The sequence below is a fragment of the Pseudonaja textilis genome, chromosome 11 (assembly GCF_049901715.1).
Source record: "Pseudonaja textilis isolate UNSWEBS1 chromosome 11, rPseTex1.2, whole genome shotgun sequence".
Lineage (NCBI taxonomy): Eukaryota > Metazoa > Chordata > Lepidosauria > Squamata > Elapidae > Pseudonaja > Pseudonaja textilis.
Window position 1 is genome coordinate 22,170,514 of NC_142000.1, and position 18,645 is coordinate 22,189,158.

At 40.9% G+C, this 18,645-nt stretch overlaps 1 protein-coding gene across 2 annotated transcripts in view; it reads right to left on the minus strand.

Annotated features, from left to right (window-relative positions):
* The window catches only part of ANKRD11 (ankyrin repeat domain 11), a 111,358-nt gene extending 93,837 nt beyond the window's left edge, over positions 1 to 17,521 (minus strand). The window contains exons 1-2 of one of the 2 annotated variants that reach the window (XM_026719746.2): positions 17,136 to 17,521; positions 1,529 to 1,607 (exon numbers count right to left, since the gene is read on the minus strand). The gene's annotated coding sequence lies outside the window, so the exon portion shown is untranslated. The remainder of the gene's footprint in view (positions 1 to 1,528; positions 1,608 to 17,135) is intronic. The other variant, XM_026719744.2, reaches the window with a different exon arrangement.
* Between the last annotated feature and the right edge of the window lie 1,124 nt (positions 17,522 to 18,645).

Consider the following 18,645-nt stretch of genomic DNA (forward strand, 5'->3'; position numbering starts at 1 on the left):
GGGCCGATCAAGGAGGATTCAGTAACAAAGTCATTGCCAAATTGCCTTTCTTGTTGACATGCTATCAGAATTTCCTTTTTCCAGATATATTTTTCTACACAGAGTCCAGCCAGATCCACCTCTTTCTAACTTGTTTTCTTCTGTTGCTATCCCCCCGCTCCATTCCCAATTCTTGGTCCAATTCTATTCGGTTTTTACAGAGTTGCTGAGAAGCAGATCAACAGACAGAGTCCAGTGATGCCAATTTATCACCTATGGACCAAAGACCACAGCTCAGGCTTTAATAGGCCCAACTTAAAAATAGGCCAACACAGAACCTTAATCAAAATATTCAAGAAATTACTCCAGTTAACTGAATTAGATCTTTTACTCTGGCACATCAATTTCAGTAACAGATCACATTTTCTAATAATTACTTTTTAGTGATAGCTACTCTAGCTATTGACCAGAATAAGAACATTCTTGAAACAGAACTTTCCCAATGCAGAAGGACAACAATGATTTATTTATCTTGCAAAGATGTTGGGATATTAATGTTTTCTAGCTATATGTAACCAACAAAATGCCAACCCCCCTCCTGGTGACAACTATCCTAAAACATTTGGGCATTTTTTACCCCTTGGGAGCCCTGCTCTTGGCCAACCCTGATCTGCAGGCTCTGTGCAATAGGAGAACTCGGGTCTTTAGCTGAGTTGAAGGACAGGAACCTCTCCTAGCAGAAGTGCTAGGAGGAAAGAACATTCCTTCTCACTAACAAGCCACTCAGCTGGCCTCCCCTTGCCGAGTCTCAATCAGAATGGAAAAGCTGGTTAATGTATAACCTTTATAAAGTTTCCAGTGGATGGAAGGGAGGAGAGGCAGGCACAAAACTACAGCACAAGCCACACTTAGAACACCACGCTTGCTTTTGGGCTGTTGCGCTGTAATGAAACTCCTTTAAAAATCATGTTCAATATTCTGAAGAGCAATTTTCTTTGCAAGTTAGTGATCACTTAATAGTAATTGGCAAAGACTCCAGAAAAAAAGTCAAGAACTTTGAAGTCTTTTTCACACATTGCCCTGATTTTTTCTTCTGTTCAAATGCATGAATAAAGCTAGTCTTTGGCACAAGACTCTGCACAAACACAACTAAGTCAAGGATGCACAACCTCTCATAAAGCTACCTTGCCATCCAGCATTTGGTCAGTTGGTCACTAGCAGCAAGCACTGGCAGATAGAACCTTTTCACACATAACTCCCTCCTGGCAAGAAAAGAACAGCCAGTCTCACGTTAGACTGCAATTAGCAGAAGGACTCAAAGAGTAAAAACAGCTTACTATATTCAATTCTGTATAAAATTATGATTTCTGAACAAGTTGAAGATATTATCCTGTGCTACAATCAATACAAATTGAGCTACTTACCATTAAAAAGACTTCTATTTAAATGCCATGAAGAAACATTATCCACTTTAATTTTTTTTTAAATCCATATTTATGTAATCTACTGAAAAAGGCAAAAATACATAAGAAAATAGTATAATATTTACCGATTCCATAGCTGAAAGCAGCAGTTAGCTGGACATAGATAAAATCCAAAAAAGGCTGTCCCACAAGCAGTGCTATATTCTGAAAGACAAAAATAGTCCCATAAATATTTCAAAAATGCTGGCTTAAATTATAGATATTTTACTTTAAATTCCGTTTCCATTTCATCTAGCTCTCCCAAAACTCCATTAATACAAACAGTTCAAACCAATTACTTGAAAGGATAGTACAATTACAATTTTGCATATGTGCAAACAAACACATATATAAGACAGCTGTTTATATATAAGACAACTATTTCTGCTCTGTAGCACCAAAAAGACAAGGGTAGCACACTAATTTTATAGCAAGTTTATAAATTGGGATAATTTGCAATTCACACATTTATATAACTTGTTTACTGTACTTGTTATGCTTGCTCTGAGAACTTTTTTTCCAAAACAGAAGCATGTAAAGAATATCTGAAGAAACTAACTCAAATTCCACCTCCAAAGGAAAGGTATCACTTAAAATTAAACTATTCATGGCAAGCTTTAAATAGAGAAGCAGTATTCTACAAGCTAACACATAGGAATATCTGGTGTCTGTATTAGCATTTTAGAACAAGTCGTGACTCATAACTGCAGAGAAGGAAGCTGCTCTTAAGTTTGCCCAGGCAAACCTAGAAAAGGGAGAGTTGTATGTTTAGCATACAATCAACATCTAGACTTACAGCACTCTCTAGTAAATGCAATAAATAAAGGAATGCATCAAATATTAATTTTAGCAATGACATTATTTTAGCTGAATAATTGTCTAACATGATATTGTTCAACAGATGAAACCGATCATACTTGGTCTTCTGAATCCCTTTGGATGGAAGCCCACCTGGAAACCAGAGTATCTCTGGAAGGAAAAGCAACACACACTGCACTATCACTAAGACTAAAATGCTAGCACTGCAGAAACATGCAGTGGAGTTCATGTCAACAAAAGATTTCTGGGGGAAATGGCCATAACTCTGCATCTCAAAACCACAGCTAATGTCAGAGAAACATTGGAAGAATACATAAGAGGTGTTAACCATACTGTAGCATTTTAGTTAAACGGAATGCTGTTTATTGGAGGGAGGAAAGTTCATATCTTGGTGACAAGCCAGACATGAAGTTTATTTATAGTCCAAAAACAATAATTAGAAATATATATTAAATCTGCCAGATAAAGCACATATTTATGGGTTTTTTTAAAAAAACACACAGGTTTGAAACAATTACAATAGAAATATGAACAAGCAATTAAGACAGCTTCCCTTAGCCACTAATACTTGTTGACGTCACAAAACTTTGAATTTTTACAAATGCAAATGTAGGGGAAGGACAAGCAAAACCTTGCTCAAGAGAGGAATCAATCTGAAGTCCTTACGTTTCCACAAGCAATCCAAATCCAGCTCCCCCCCTTGAATTCAGTACGTCTATCCAGCACCAATTTCATACTGATAGCTCGTTAACTAGGTTCTCACATATAAGCATGAGTAATAAATCAGCTTGACCTGAACTTCAGGTGTGATCCTGATTTTTCTTGACTGACAATGAACTTTGAATTTTAAGTGTTTTTGGTTGTTTATTCATTTATTTGCAATCCTCTCAATCAGAGCACTTTTAAAAGGTAAAGAGGGGAATGACCAACTAGTTTACGGAAATAGCTCAGTACTTCCTAAGACTACTTGATCCAAATAACATCAGAAATATAGCAGTAAAAAAACTCTCTGAACTTGAAAAACTAAACCAGTGGAGTACCTGGCAAAACAAACCAATCCAGAAGAACAGTGACAAAAGATTCCATTTCAATGACTTTTTCAGAAAGTAAAAACCACATCAGTAGCCACCAAACAATGTTAAACAATCTAAATGGGAATATATGAGAAAGGAGAATTCATTTTAGGGACAGGTGGTGGGTGAACTTTCAGGGCACAAGGTAAAGTAAGGAACAGATGGAGAGGGAATGCAGAAATAAAAAGCAGCGAGTCTGACTAGTGTGTTTTTTCAAGTGCTCTCCTGAAAAGAAAAATGCCTTTCTAATATTACCACTTCTATTTCAGTGAGCTGCCACAGGAATCTTTTGCCATTCTAAACAGAAAGAGGCAGCATGTGATGCAGAGATGAAACAAAGCAAGTAAAATGATACATTTTATTGATTTTACTTGTATAGACACCATTGTGCAAACTTCACAGAACTTTTAGGGTAGCAAAAGTAATTTTCATGCCTGATCACCATATTTTTATCCGTGCCTTCCTTCAAAAAACCCATAGGATTTTTACATTTTTTCCTAATAATAATCATTTAGAGCAAATTAACATATTCTAAAACAAGTTAATGAACTGTATCCTTCAGGAGGAATATAACCTTAGACCCAGGTACCAGTTCAACACTTTAATTGTGACACCTACACAATTCTTCCTATATCACCATAGGGGCAATTTATTATTTCAGTTAAGAATTTAACTGCCATAAAATCTAGAATTTTAGCCCATAATTAAATGTGGGGAAAAACTATCCAAGCAAATTAACTTCATATTCTGCTGTAGCTGCTTGCTGAAATTTGTAGATCTTCCTAGCCCACACAAACAAGGAAAAAAATGTCCATATGTAAAATATACATATTATTGCTTTTATTACAAAATAATTTGTTCTGCTTTGTTTTCTCATGCAAACAGGATTTTGGGGGCAAATGGAAGATGCTGGAAAGCTCCAACAATCCTAGTCTATATTCTGAAATGGGCAGGAATCCAACAGAAATTTATAAATGTAGCTCCAACAGAAGTTTACTGCAAAATGCTATATATTTTCTAAAATTTTAATCTATCTTTTATGTAACCTTAAAGTAAAAAAGCAAGATAACTGAGATGGTCATTATTACAAGTAAACCCTATCCACTTTGCTCCTTCTTCCCATTCCCTCTACATATCTTTTCCACCTATCAAATATCATTAACCTATTCACTTATGGAAAAAACTTTTAAGTGCAAGCAACAATACTGTTTAGCCAGAAATAATACACACAGCAATGGCCTGTTTACAATGGGCAACTTTGCTATTAAAAGTATTCTCCCATATTCTTGATATTTTTCCAATAGACATACAAAATAATTAATAACTTGAAATCTACGAATTTACATTGAACGTGATACAGAATTAAGAATAACTACAATTTGTTCACACTCATATTACAAGTCCAGTATGGTGTCAATTCCTGTTTAGGTGATAGCCTATTCAGGTACATCACAAGATACCCTGCCTCTTCGTTACACACTGAAATTACAAACTGTCTTTCAATTACCAAGAATTGCAAATTTTAACAAAAGGAATGATTTATTGGGAACATCCAATTGAATGGTCTAATGATTATTTCAACAGGCAATCTTTTCCTCCAGACAGCTTAACAAAATTAATGACTCTAAAATACAAAAACACTCTTAAGCCAAGCTGGTTATATATAGGTTACACCAAAACCAGGCCCTATGTGCCAATCACAATGTGCTTTATTGTTTTTTTCAGAGAACATATTAAGAAACTCAGAAACGTTCAGAAGTCATCTGTTGAATAAGGAAGTATTTAGAAGAAAATGGCAACCAATTCAATTATTTAATGTTATTTATATAATAGCATGGTGTTTAATTTACCACACTGTCAAAAACTAGTGATACCAGAGCAGAAAGGATGCAAAATGACCACAGCCTCCAGCCCCACTGCTGCCACACTGTTCATCCAAGAAGGCACTCTCACACATAGGAAGAATGCTCTCAAAAACTCTCAATGCAGTATATCAACTGCATTCAAAAAGAAACCTCAGATAATAATTCCAACCCTTGCATGCACAGAAGCATTTGGCCATATGTAAGGAACTTGCTTAATTCAAGCCAATATCTCTTCTGTCAGCTATTTTTGTGCTGGAAAAGTAACAGAGGACTCTGAACATTCATTCCCACAAGAATGTGGTTTTTAGAAGCATCTTATCATCAAGAGGAAAGCATTTATAGAACAGCTGGAGGGGGGGGGGAGGGGGAGGGGGCAGCCAATGGGTACATTAAGTAATTTCTATTATGTCTTCCGGCAGTTCTCATCATTTACTTATGGAAATGGAAACTGATCCTCAAAATTAAGGATGACAACAAGTTTCTTGATTTTTGTTTTAGGTTATGGTGTATGATTCTTTTTATTTTTAGGCTGTAGTTTGCCTAACTACGCTACCAAATGGAGATAAGGCCAGTTCTGTCAATCTTTACGAATGTGATGTTTGTGTGTTGACTTTTACGTAAGAAACCCATTGCTTTAAAAAAGAAACCCTGAAAAGCAGGGGTGGGATTCTTCCCATTTGGACCGGTCTGGTGGAACCAGTTATGATTTTCGGTCGTTCGGAGAACCGGTAAATCAGGCCCCTGGCTGGCCCCGCCCCTCTCTGCCCACTTCTCCGCTCCCTGTCCAGTCAGTCCTTATTGTGCATGCATGACACCCTTCCCCCCCACCCACCCCGCCCCTCCTTATCTTGGCCATGCGCCATTGTTGCCTGCAATCTCCCTTTAACCGCCCACCTGCCGGCCAGCCATCACTGTCTGCCTTCCGCCATCTGATTTGATTTCCCTAGGTGAGACTCTGCAAGCCCCAATCATGTGACCACCAAGCCACGCCCACCCAGTCACATGACCAGCAAGCCACCCCCACAAATTAAGCCACCGCCACAGAAGCGGTTGTTAAAAATTTTGAATCCCACCCCTTCTGAAAAGCCAGATGAACAAAGCAGAAATTCATTTTCCTTTAGCATAAATATTCCTTAACAATATGGATATTTTAAATAAAAACAGAAATGTCATGCTTTAAAGGACAAGGCAGGCAATAAGATACCATTTGTTGCTTTATAAAATGCTTTAAATTGTATGTCTTCTTTATGTACACAGATGCAAACGTCTGCATTTCAAAATATTAAAATCTTCTGAAAGAATTCCATCACACAGGGGTAAAATATCTTGAATAAAATTGTTAGCTACTTAAATCTAAAATACAAGATTTCAAACCCACTCAACAGATGCTATAGAAATTTTAAGACCCCATGAGGAATCCAATTCTTGTACTCAAAAGAACTATTTGTAAGATATATTTACATTACATTCCAAAAGGTGCTGCAATCATGCTACAATATGTGAAGAACATCTCCAAGCCGGCAAAATTCCATGGCCAAAAAACTGCAACATGACTAACACATCTTCATTTTAAAAAGGCACTATAACCTAGCACTTGTTAGCAATCACTGCTACATTGGACTGAGTTTCCATAACAACAGGAGAAAAAAAAATAAAGCAAAATACAATTCAGAAAAAAATTATACCCCATAACAATACATGCACAATGCAAGAACGTTAGCAGTATGGCTGATAGAATGCCTCAACACAAATCTGGCAAATTGACAAACATGAGGAATAACTATCACAATTATTTTTGAGGTATATTCTTCATGACTAGTTTTTCCCATTTGATGGAAACAGCCTTAGATCAGTAATAGTTTAAGAACAAATTGCTACAATTATATTTTAAGCACTAATGTAAGAGGCACACTATCTGAATATATTAAAGGCAAGCAACTAGTGAATGTGCAATGTGCTTTCCAAAACAACATATGGCACTGAACCAGATATTAAGATGATTTAAATGTTGAAATTATTTGGTCTAGGAAACATTTCCATTGCTTAAGGACTTGCAGCTTAAATGGTTACTTCCTTACACAAATACCATTGCTGAAAAACTTTTAAACAGAGTATTTCACATAGAAGTGTCAAACAGGTCTGACATACCTCAAAACCATGGTAATACTCATCAATACCTTAGTTCAGATCCGCAACTAATATATGTCAGTATAAACATCTGAGGTGGTTTATTTTAATATTTTTAATATTGCTTTTTTTCTAGGACGTGGCATAGTTTCATGAACAACTCATCAGAAACTGAACCAAATAAAAGGATTTGTGTAAAACTGAACAAAAAAGAACAGACTGATTCAGGACCATTAAAACAAAGTTCAAATATCACAGTAAAAAGGCTTTCATCAGGTAGGCAAAGAAGAAAAACAAGTCCAGGCCAGGATCACTCAGGATTGCAATAAATAGATACTAAATCACAATCATTAAAAATATTTTAATGTAGATTACTATCTATAGAGGGGCCAAAATAAGGACCTAGAAAAGATTCACAGACAACTTCTACGTATACAGCTTTTCATGGGATAATTGTAAGATTTGTCATATTCCAACAAGCACAATATTTAAGCATAATTACTACAACCTACCTACTGGCTAGTAGGCATCTACAGCATTATTTCCATAAACAAAAGATATTGGTCAGAATTTGCTACAATTAATTGAAATACACTATAAAGCTAGAGAATCTTCCCTCTGGGAACCAAACTTAATAAATAATAAAGAGGGTTGCTGTTTGCTCCACCAGATTTCACTCTGCTAACTCAACCTTAGCCACCTAAAATATAATGCTGGTTGGAGACTATCTTATAATCTGTATTCCTAACTTTAGCAGGCATGACTCATGAACAAAGAATGCAGAAGTTTTCAAAACTGCTAAACATGCTGCAGGAGGACCGTGTGATATTACCATGACTGGGAGTTTGTTCTGCATAAACTTATCTTGCGTGACAAAATGTAAACACTGCCTTTCCATCTTTCTAAAGATATTTCAGGAAGCAGAATTTTACCAGTACTCTTAGAATTTCTTCTCAAAACAAATAAAGCCCACAGTTTATCACCATGTTATTCTTTTTTAAAGGTTGCTGAAATGATTGTTGTATATAAAACTAATTTGTCAATATTATATGGTAATATTTACACCCAAAGCCCTTTAGAAACCAATGGTGGAAGGATACTTATATTCCACGCATGGAACTCAAATGAAGCCCTCATACCTTGTTCCCTTACAATACAAACATGACCTATGACGGGTGGTAAAATTGCCATTTCATATTTCACTGCTGAGACTTAGGAAAAGAAAATTCCTGGGATGCAACGTAGATCTTTGCTACTCAAAGATAATTAGTGCCACAATTATAGGAAATCTATTGGGTCAGACTTCCTGATGCTGACCACAGTTATAGAATAGAATTCTTTATTAGCCAAGTATGATTGGACACACAAGGAATTTGTCTTGGTGAAAATGCTCAGTATACATAAAAGAAAAGATACATTTGTCAAAAGTCAAAAATCATAAGGTACAACATTATCTGATCTTGTACTAACTAAAGCCACAGCAGAAACTCAAAGCATAATAAACAATAATTATAGCAAATTACCTGCGTTAAATATGTTTAGAACTATAAAAAGGTAAAATCTCCCTCAAACTCAACTGCTGTTGACTATATGGGCATATCCATCTTGTTTTCTCCTAACAATGCAAAAGTGGCCGATGCTTTTTTTAGGAAGTACTTGATTGCATACCAAGGTTTACAATATTGATTTTTGAAACATTCAAATCAACCCAAAAAGATTTTATCTGGAATCAATGCTTCAATGTGTCAGCTAAAAATAACGGTTACAAAATGAATGAAACCCATTTACAAACTTAGACTTTCTTTCTCAGTTGCTGAATTACAGTACTTAAGGCTTCAGCACGAAAGCCAGAAAAGTAACAATGCAAACTAATGGCAACACTTTGAACTAAAATCTATCCAGGACATGTTGAAAACACTGGATGATAAAAGCCTCCAGTACAAGAGAAGTTCATACCCCAAAGGAGAAACAGGGGCAAGAGATTATATAAGGCTTGGATTAATCATATGAAATCATAATTTATTTGCTTATTTCCAGCAGAATTTGACAAAATTATTAAAATTTAGAATTTACAAGTCACATTTAATACATTTAAAAACTTACTAAATCTCCAAGAAGATCCGAATACAGTACATAGATCAATCCAGTTAATCTTCAATTCAATCCTTTCAGGTAATTTTTACTAAAAGAAGAGGACAGGTTTGTAATTATTTTTATGTTCATAGCTGAATACTGAACTTAGATCTCTCCAGTTGTCTGTAACTAGAAAGGTACAGATCAGAATGATGTAAGCAATGGTATTTCCTTGGGTTTTGAAGAAGCGGTATTGATATTTCTGAACTTTGGGATTAGAGAAGATGCCTGAGAAGACCTCATGGACAGGCAAGAAAACGAACCTATGAATGCCCCACCGAAATATCTGAGGGATCAAATCAGAGAAATCTGGGGGGGGGGACGGACGGGGGACACTTATCTATGTGGTCACTAAGATGTCACGTGATCAATCTGTTATCCTATGAGTCTGGCTCTGGAATACCCAATTCCAATGATTGCTTTCTTGTCACAGCTATGTCAGTGGAACACAGCAGCCATTAATTGAACCCCATATTTCCAGTTGTACTTCTCAATCACACAGACCAATCATTGGATCGCACTCCAAAGTGTACTCAAAACAACCAAGACCAGAAAATATTTCTAATGCTTGCCTAAAACATTTGAAAATATAAAACATTAATTGTACTATTTAATATATAGAAAGCAACCATGACTATATGTAAGTACATGTGAACAGTGAACACATACTCCAATCTAATAAAAATGTGAACTAGAGTAGAACACAATATGACTTGTAAGGAAATAAACAATATTGAATTTCAGCAAACAATATGTGAACTAGGAAAACCACTCCAAAATCTATAGGCCAATGACCTCTATCAGGACTAAATAGAATAACACAAAAGTGTTGCCATGGATTTATATTTTTAACTGGAAAGAATGGTAGAATCTATTTCAATTTTAAAAATGCCCGTGTTCTCGTGAAGAATGCTATTCAGAATTGCCAGCTCTGATAACTGCACGATGCCACCTCTCTCCAGAATCCAATACAGTGCTGCCCCCACTCCACCTATCAGCTGCCGGGGCCCTAAGCAGGAGAGCCGGTGGCCTCCCAGCCCTGCAAGCAGACTCAAGAGGCATTTGCTTGGCCCCTTGGCAAATAACATGCAGACTTTCATTCTGGTGCTGGAGGGCTCTCCTGTGTGTAGTATTTATAGCTCTTAATTTAAATGAAAGATGAAACAAATGATTTCATTATTTCCACTTGAGTTCCCCAACCCTACCACCATTTTCCTGTTAGAGTTAGATCTGCTTAAACCATTTCACATATGTAAACCGTAATCCTACATCCTCATTTTTCACCCACTGAAAAAGTTATGAAAGCAATCATGCGGTTAGGTCTAAAAGAAATTTCTCCAAAGGACATCAGAATGCACCATGTGAAACACATTCCCATCAAGCCAGCTGCTCTTTGACAGACAGAACCTCAGCCCTGACCATTTAAACAATTGCACAATATGGTACATGCATCGTTCTAAGCCAACTTGTAAATTTTGACTTCACAATTCATGAGCACAGCCAATTATGATTTAGTAAATGACCTACACATAAACAAAGCATGTCTTCACACTGGGTGGAAGACTCAGCCGTTCAGGTGACCACTTAGAATAGTCTTCAGAATAAATTCCATCATTCCACATCGGCAGCCTGCCCAACGACCAGGGACACGGCTTCAATAACCGCACATGGCCTCCCCAAATGCTAACAACATTCCTCTTCCTAGTCACAACCAATGAAAGGCAGCAGGACTATTAGTGGGCGATGGTTATGAAGTAGCCACTGCCTCTTCACAACAACCAGTATGACCGCTGTGTTTTCTAATCATAAGGAAAATCCAAGGTTGCTATTCTCACTGCCACCCTTAAAGCCCATTTGTTCACAACTCTTCCTTTTTCAAGCAAAAACTTTAAAAACTGGATCATCTATAATAAAAATATTTTGCTAACAAATATATAATCCTTATAAGGGTTAAACAGTTCTATAGAAGAGTTCAGACAGTGCTTGATAGTTTATAAAAATATTATTCAACAATTAAGAATATCTGCCCTTAAAAACAGATCTGTTTTATATCAAGGTCCATTCTGCTGTTACAAGCAGAATCCTCTCCACTTTTTTTTTTAAAGAGGCAAGGAGTCTGCCCACAGACTCCTTGAGGATAAATAATTCACTGCATAAATGCCAAGGGCAGTGCAGCAAACCAATGGCAGATGGCAGGGGCACTGCTGACAAAAATATGGATGCTTACTTTTCTCTGTAAAAACAATGAAGGACTTCGGAGAAGGAGGAGATCTGGCTTCTCTCAGGTCATGTTTCCCACCAGCAAAAATTGACATATTTTTAATAGCTATGAGGAAGTACCTGCTGAATTCCCATACGTGTCAATTTTTCAACTAAACTGTGCCAACAGAACAGTCTTACTCACATAATGAGCTAAAAAAACAACTTGCTAGAAAAAGGACAGATTTAAGCACTGCTCAAAATCTATATAGCAACTTTCGAAGAAATTGCAAGATTTGTCAAAGAGGTTTAAATATAGTTTCTTCAATGATTAATGCATTAAATGTGATTATAACAACGAAGGGAAATGAGAAATTAGATTAGCAATATTCTCAAAAGAAAAGCATATCATTTCCACTTCTTTTTCTCAATTTAATAAAGCAACTTAAATAAAATTAAGACATCCATATAAGATACACTGTGTAATCCTTTTAGTTTTGTAACATTATGTTTGTAGAACCAAAGGTCAGAGTAAAACTTCAAGAAAAACATATTTTGAAGAAACAATGCTATAGCATTATAAAAGATGATTTAAAAATTAGGTCAGGCCTCATAATTAAGGATCAGCATTTTCTCTTAAACCAACCAGTATATTAACCAAGTTTATAGAGTTCTAAAACTGCAGCAAAAACCCGAAAACAAAGCAAATGCGTAGAGAGTCAAGTATTACTAACACAAGATACCAGAAATCCTTCCCCCACTCTGGTGGAATATGTTCATTCTGGTTACCTAACCTCTGGGAAAATCCTCCCAAATGAAATAACCACCAATCAGACATAAACTATCTGCACTGTTGGTAACCAGAGAGCCACTGATACTTGCAATGGTTTTTAAATTCCTCTTTAGAAAATGTATATATTGACAGCAAAAAAGCGTCTATTTTCTCAAATGAATTCTCCATACAGGGGCATATACCAGCTTTTTAGGACTCAAGCTGAAACTTTAAATCACTCACATAGGAACCTGGCCACTTTCTAATCTAATGAATCAACTACTCTCTGAAACTTTCCCAGCTAGGAACTAACTACCCCAGCCCACTAGCCCCAGCCTTTTCAGGTAGCTGATTGTTCCTAAGGCCAACTGTTAAGCAACTGTGTTTGTGAACTGTCACTTTGAGGTGTAAGACTGTGGATACCGCCCCCCCCACGTCATCCACCCTCTTAAGGGAGAGAGGTGTTTACCAAGTGTTTTTAAGACAAAGCCATGTTTTTCATACCTCTTTCATGTCTAAGTTGAAACCAAAACTGTAGGGCAGCTCTCAGATTTGTCTTATGGGCTTCCAAGTTACAAATTGTGATTATGCACAAAGATAAAGGTTAACAACAATAATGTCAAGGTTCTGAGTAATACATCCCATTCAATAAGAACTGCGAGGCAGGCATATTCCTTAAAGAACAAAGATCATTTGCTTTATCTGTCAGTTCATTATTTCTGTCCTTACTATGCTTCTTTTATTTTTGATACTGATCTCATGTCTAGTTTTCCTTAGATCTTCCAGTAGATTAAATCGTGAATTGAACAACTTATTCTAAACTAGACTCACCAGACTTGATATTACCGTACTGTGACATATCTCTCTGAAAGAAAGATCATAATAATTTTAAAATGCCATTTACAATGTGGTTTTTAAGTCTATTCTTGACAAGCAAGCATCACCTTTAATATGATTTGATAGCAACCTCTAAATCACAATTAACTATTCTGATTAAAATGAAAGTTAATCTGGCTACATACATATATTTCAAATGGGCTTCATTTTGTTGTTAAACTGCTGCTGCAATATACATAAATTTCGTATGTTGTCCCCAAAATGCTACTGAAGTATTGGTCAGACAACAGAAGCTTATTTTTAAAAACTGCATGAATGGCGTAGCCAGATTAAAGATTATCATTCAGAATTTTTTTTAACTGAACCACACCAAGTAAATCTATTCCATTAAAAACAGTGAACACTGCAAACCAATTAAAACACACATACATGGATTAAAAAAAACAGTGGCAGCAGCAACAATACTGCAGATACCAAGTTTGAATCAAAGGACAATGCAGTTTTTTTATTCCACTCTGTCCTGTAGTCATAAATATTCAGAACCTACTTGTTCCTGTATTTTAGTTAACATACAAAATTACCTTTTTGACACTGCAGTTTCTCACATTGTTTCCTAAACATACCTTCAGTACCACACACGCAAATAGTATTTTAATGGTAGTTTTACAAATGCTAAGAAAAAGGCTTGAGAAAAATATTACACAAATCTATTTGGAGCATTAACACTCTCTCTACTTTATAAAATCCAAATGGTTATATGTAACCGTGTGTGTGTGTGTGTGTGTGTGTGTGTGTGTGTGTGTGTGTGTGTGTGTGTGTGTGGTTCCCTTAAGGAGAGTAGACTGATGATAGGGTCTGATTAATGCTGCCTGATCACACTAAGAAACCATTCTTTCCTGGCAAATAAAAGCTTATCCTAGAAATCAAAGCAGAATCTTCCACATCAGCTGACATTTTATTTTGTGAAGGGCAAAAACTATAAATATTAATGATTATGTTCGCCACAATAATTTTTACAAAATGTTTTGATTTGGAAAAAATGCTTAAATTCAGATTTTAATACTCATAAGAATACTATTAACCCAGAACATATACATTATCTCAATAATGAGACCTGGAACATCCACTCTGCCGTGTAGTTAGAGCTACCCATTATGTGCAACAACACTGTCCCAACTAGTCTCTCCTCATCTTCATCCTAGAATTAATATTAGCACATCTCCTTTGAGCAAGGCAAACTGGTACTATATGAACATTACCGGAGAAATAAGTCGATGGAGAGTCTCAGTCATCCAGGTCATGATGGTTCCAATGGTACTTTTTCAAAAGCCAACTGCACTTTCAGTTCAGAACTGAAAAAGCTTCTTGGATGAGAAGCGAACTGTCTTCAAAGAAAAATCAAAGTCCAGTTGCCTTTTGAAAAAGCACCTTTGGGACTCATCTACACAGCTTACACTTTATTATTCTCTTTGGTAGTTAAACCAAGGGGGGGCGGGGGGAGACACATAATGTGCAGCTTCACAGCTATGTGCCAAAAAGTAATTATTTTAACATCTACGTTTAGGTTAGAAACACAGCCCATAAGCAGCTATGTGCCATTGCATACTATAATTTAAGCCTTTAGTGATCTATTCCCAAAAAGTAAAAATGCTTTTAGGAAATCCTTCATGTCCCTTTGCCATGGGAACTGAATTGTGCATGCAAGTAGCCATAACTCAGCACTACTGTACATGCAGCAGCCACAATACACAGCGTGTTCTGAGCTTGCTCCTAAGGCGTAAGGTTCAAAAGCCAGGGCAGTCCCAAACCCGGCCTCCCAGATGCAGCCCTGTTCAACCAGTTTAGCCAGTTAACCCTTTAAGGAGAAAATGCAGAATGTTTACATGAGCTGTAAATACTGGGTTGCCTATGTGACTATCTCTATTCCATAGAGAATTCTATCCTAAAACATTCTCAATTCTCCAGGGGCCGACCTGGAATTGCTGTGTCCTTGCATAAAGCAGTGCCCTACTGCTGCTCAATCTGACTATAAATAGCCTCCCACAATGCCTACTATAATGGTAAAGAATATCTTGACTTCTACAAAGAATCTTACTTTTCATCTACTTTCCTCACTAGCACCATCTGTAACATTTCTAAAATTTATTTCCAGCATAAAATTAGGACTCTTCCTTACTCAGATATAAGCCATCTATTTTAGTCAAAATAAGTTTTACCACGAACACTTAAACTCTATTCAAAAATTAGGGTCTCTTGAATTTCATTAAGAAACAAAAACCAGAATAAAACTAGGGCCACAGAAAAACACATAAAAACTGTGAGAGAAAGGGGAAGAGGTGCAAAATCCAAGAGGCAGGCTCCCTTTTTCGTAAAAGCGGAATTACTTCTAGGAACATTATTGATAACATTTCCAAGCACAACCATGAAAATCTCCCTGGCTGATTGTTATTCTCCTCTTTGCCTGCCTGGCTGGGCTATTCTGTCCATATTCCCTTTCCAGAACAATCCCCAGAGATGCATTTGGCTTTAAAAGACAGTGACGGATCTGCTCCCTCTATGGCCGTGTTCCTTGTGACAAGGGAGATCTGTGTACAGAATAGGAAAGGAGGGGGAGGGAGCTCTAGTTCCTTCCTGCAACTATCAAAACAGAGCAACGATTTTGAGAGGAGAAGCAGATCCAAACACACCAGCCCTTGTGCCTCAATGAACAGGCCGATTTTCAATCCACAGGCACACATCCTTTGCGGGACAGCTGCTTTCTCTGGGAAAAGGGCAGAGGGCATTAGAGGGCTCAGTTCCTCAAGGCTTGGGGGCAGAATGATTTGCCTTTCTAAACATGTAATCAATCCTCTTCTTAAGAGACGAGGTGGGTGGGAGGCTTTAAATTCTGTTTGAAGACGTACAGCTGCTTTTTATTTCTTGTTTTAGGAGGGAGCCCAAGGAAGAGACTCAGCAATTTAGAGATTAAACCAGAAAATAAATGCAGTTCAGCCCGCCTTGCTGGCAGAGGGCTGCTTCCCTACACAGGCAGAGAGAGGCTGGCTTAGAGATGATGAAATATTAAATGGAGATTAGCAGAACCAAGGCATTTTCACCGCACCAACCCTGGCAAATGCAACCCCTTCCCCCCCCCCGCGCGGTGTCGGACCCTCTTCTTCGGCTGGGGCCCCCCGGGGCCTCGCCTGCCTTTCACCGGCGCCACCCACCTTGGCTCGGGGCGCCGAGCCCGTCTTTGCTGCAGCCGGCTGGGGGTTGCTCTCGCCCCGCTCCCGCTCGACGGCTCCTCCGCGGTCCTACTGGCCCTCGTCCCCCACCCTGGCCGGGGCTGCCCCCATCGCGCCCCCCGCTCCCGAGGCAGTTCCTCCAGGCACCCCCACCGCCCTCCTCGTCGCCAGGCTGGAGAGCCCCGCAGCTGCTCTGTACGACTCCCCGGCAGGGCAGGCGGGGGCGCCCCTCCATCCCGGGGAGGCTTCGCAGACACCGACCGCGGCCCTGCGCTGGCATCCGCCGCCCGCCGGCCGACCCTGCCAGTGCTGGGGGGGAGGCCCGGGGGAGCCGGGCCCGCAGAGGTGACCTCGAGCTCGCCCTCGGCATCCCGCACCGCCCCAGCGCAGGGAGCTCCCCCCGCCGCCGCCGCCCCCGAAGCCCTCCCCGTCGGGACGGGAGCCGCTGTCACTCGGCCGCGCGACCCTCCCCCGCCTCGGAGGCCGCTCCGGTCCCGCCCCGCCCCGCCGGAGGAGCCGCTTAGCCTCGATTCGGGGCCTCCCACGCCGCCTCCCCGAGACCACGTGCTCCTGCCCCCCGCGCCCCCCCGCGCCGCCCGGACTCGCCGCCGGTGGGGGAGGGGAGGCCTCGGCGCTGTTCTTACCTGGCGCGGCGGCGGCGGCGGCGACTGCCTCTTGTCCGTGGCGGCGGCAGGCCCGACGGCGAGCGCGCGAGGCCTGCTCGCAGCTTCTCTGCCTGCGCCCGGCCCGGCCGCCTGCCTGAGGGAGCAGCGGCGGCGGGCGGGCGGGCGGAGCGGCGCGGCAGCGGCGGGCCTCAGTAGTGCCGGCGTCGCCGCCTCCGGCCCACCCGCTCCATGGCTCGTCCGCCTCCCCGGCGGCTCTCGGTGCCTCCCCGGCCGCCGCTGGCTCGCTGGCTCGCCCGCTCGGAAGCCCTCCTGCCCAGCCCGCTCGGCCGCCCGACAGCGCCGTTTCCTTCCTCACGGCACCGCCGCTCCGTCCGCCGCCAGAGCTGGCCCTCCCCATTGGCCCGATGAGACGGGCCTCCCCATTGGCTGGCGACGGAGCGAGGCAGCGAGGCGGAGCCCGGACGCTAGCTGGAGCGCGCGTGACGTGTCCCAGACCCTCGAGCCTCTTCCCGGCGGGAGCGTGCCCGCGCGCGTACGTGAGTGCGTGCGGAGGAGGGGCTTTCCCTTGCAGCCAAGCGGAGGGGAGGGGAGAGAACGAGAGAGAGGTACCCTGGGATTGGTGAAAATCCGGCGGATTAGCCAGTCTCCTCCGAGGTCACGTGAGGGGCGCCGCGCTGCCCCGTGCTGCTGTTGCCAGGGTAACCGAGAGGGGGGTTGGTCGCCGCAAAGGGGCCGCATCGCCCCGCACCGGGACGGCCCCGCCCGGCCGAGCACGGAAGACGCCTGCTGGAAATGCGGCCGCTGCCGGCGGAATGGCTGGCTCCGCGCCGCCTTGTTCCCTGCTCGCCATCCAGCCGCCTGCCTGCGCCCGGGGCTTTGGCCACGAGCCCTCCCGGGCAGGGAGACGCTTCCCCCGAGCTCCGCGAAAGCAGCAGCTGCATCTTGCCCGAAACGCCGGCGGAGCCTGCTGTGGCAGCCGCCTGGGGCATGGGCCGAGCCGCCAAGCAGGAGCGCGGGCGTCGAGGGCTTTTCTGGATAGCTGGGGAAGAGCCGGCGCTGGACGATTGGCATCTGATGCAGCCCACCCCCAGGCATCCTTTATACCCCGCCTGTGCTTTTTCAAAACTAACTCAAAGTGGTGAACGTATCTAAGACTCTCCTCCTCCTCTTTTCCCACGACAACCCTGTGAGGTGGGTTAGTCTGAGAGCTGTCTGGTGCCTAAGGTTAGACTGAGACTTTGCGCCCCCCCACCCCCCTTAACTGGGTGCCTTCATCATTAGACCAAACTGGCTCTATTCATATCCCAATATTAAACTCCCAGGAGGCTTTGAATCACTTAATATATATTTCTATGGGTTGGAAATTCCAGGGCTGCCTTCTCTTGTTCTGTTCCTCCGTGAGGAGAGAAGAAACTCAGAAGACAAAAAGCTTGTCCAATTGTGGAGAACACAGTGGTTGCCCCAGAAGTGGAACTCTTCCTATTCCATGCCCAATCTAGTTTTTAAAAAAGATCATTTGAATTAAACG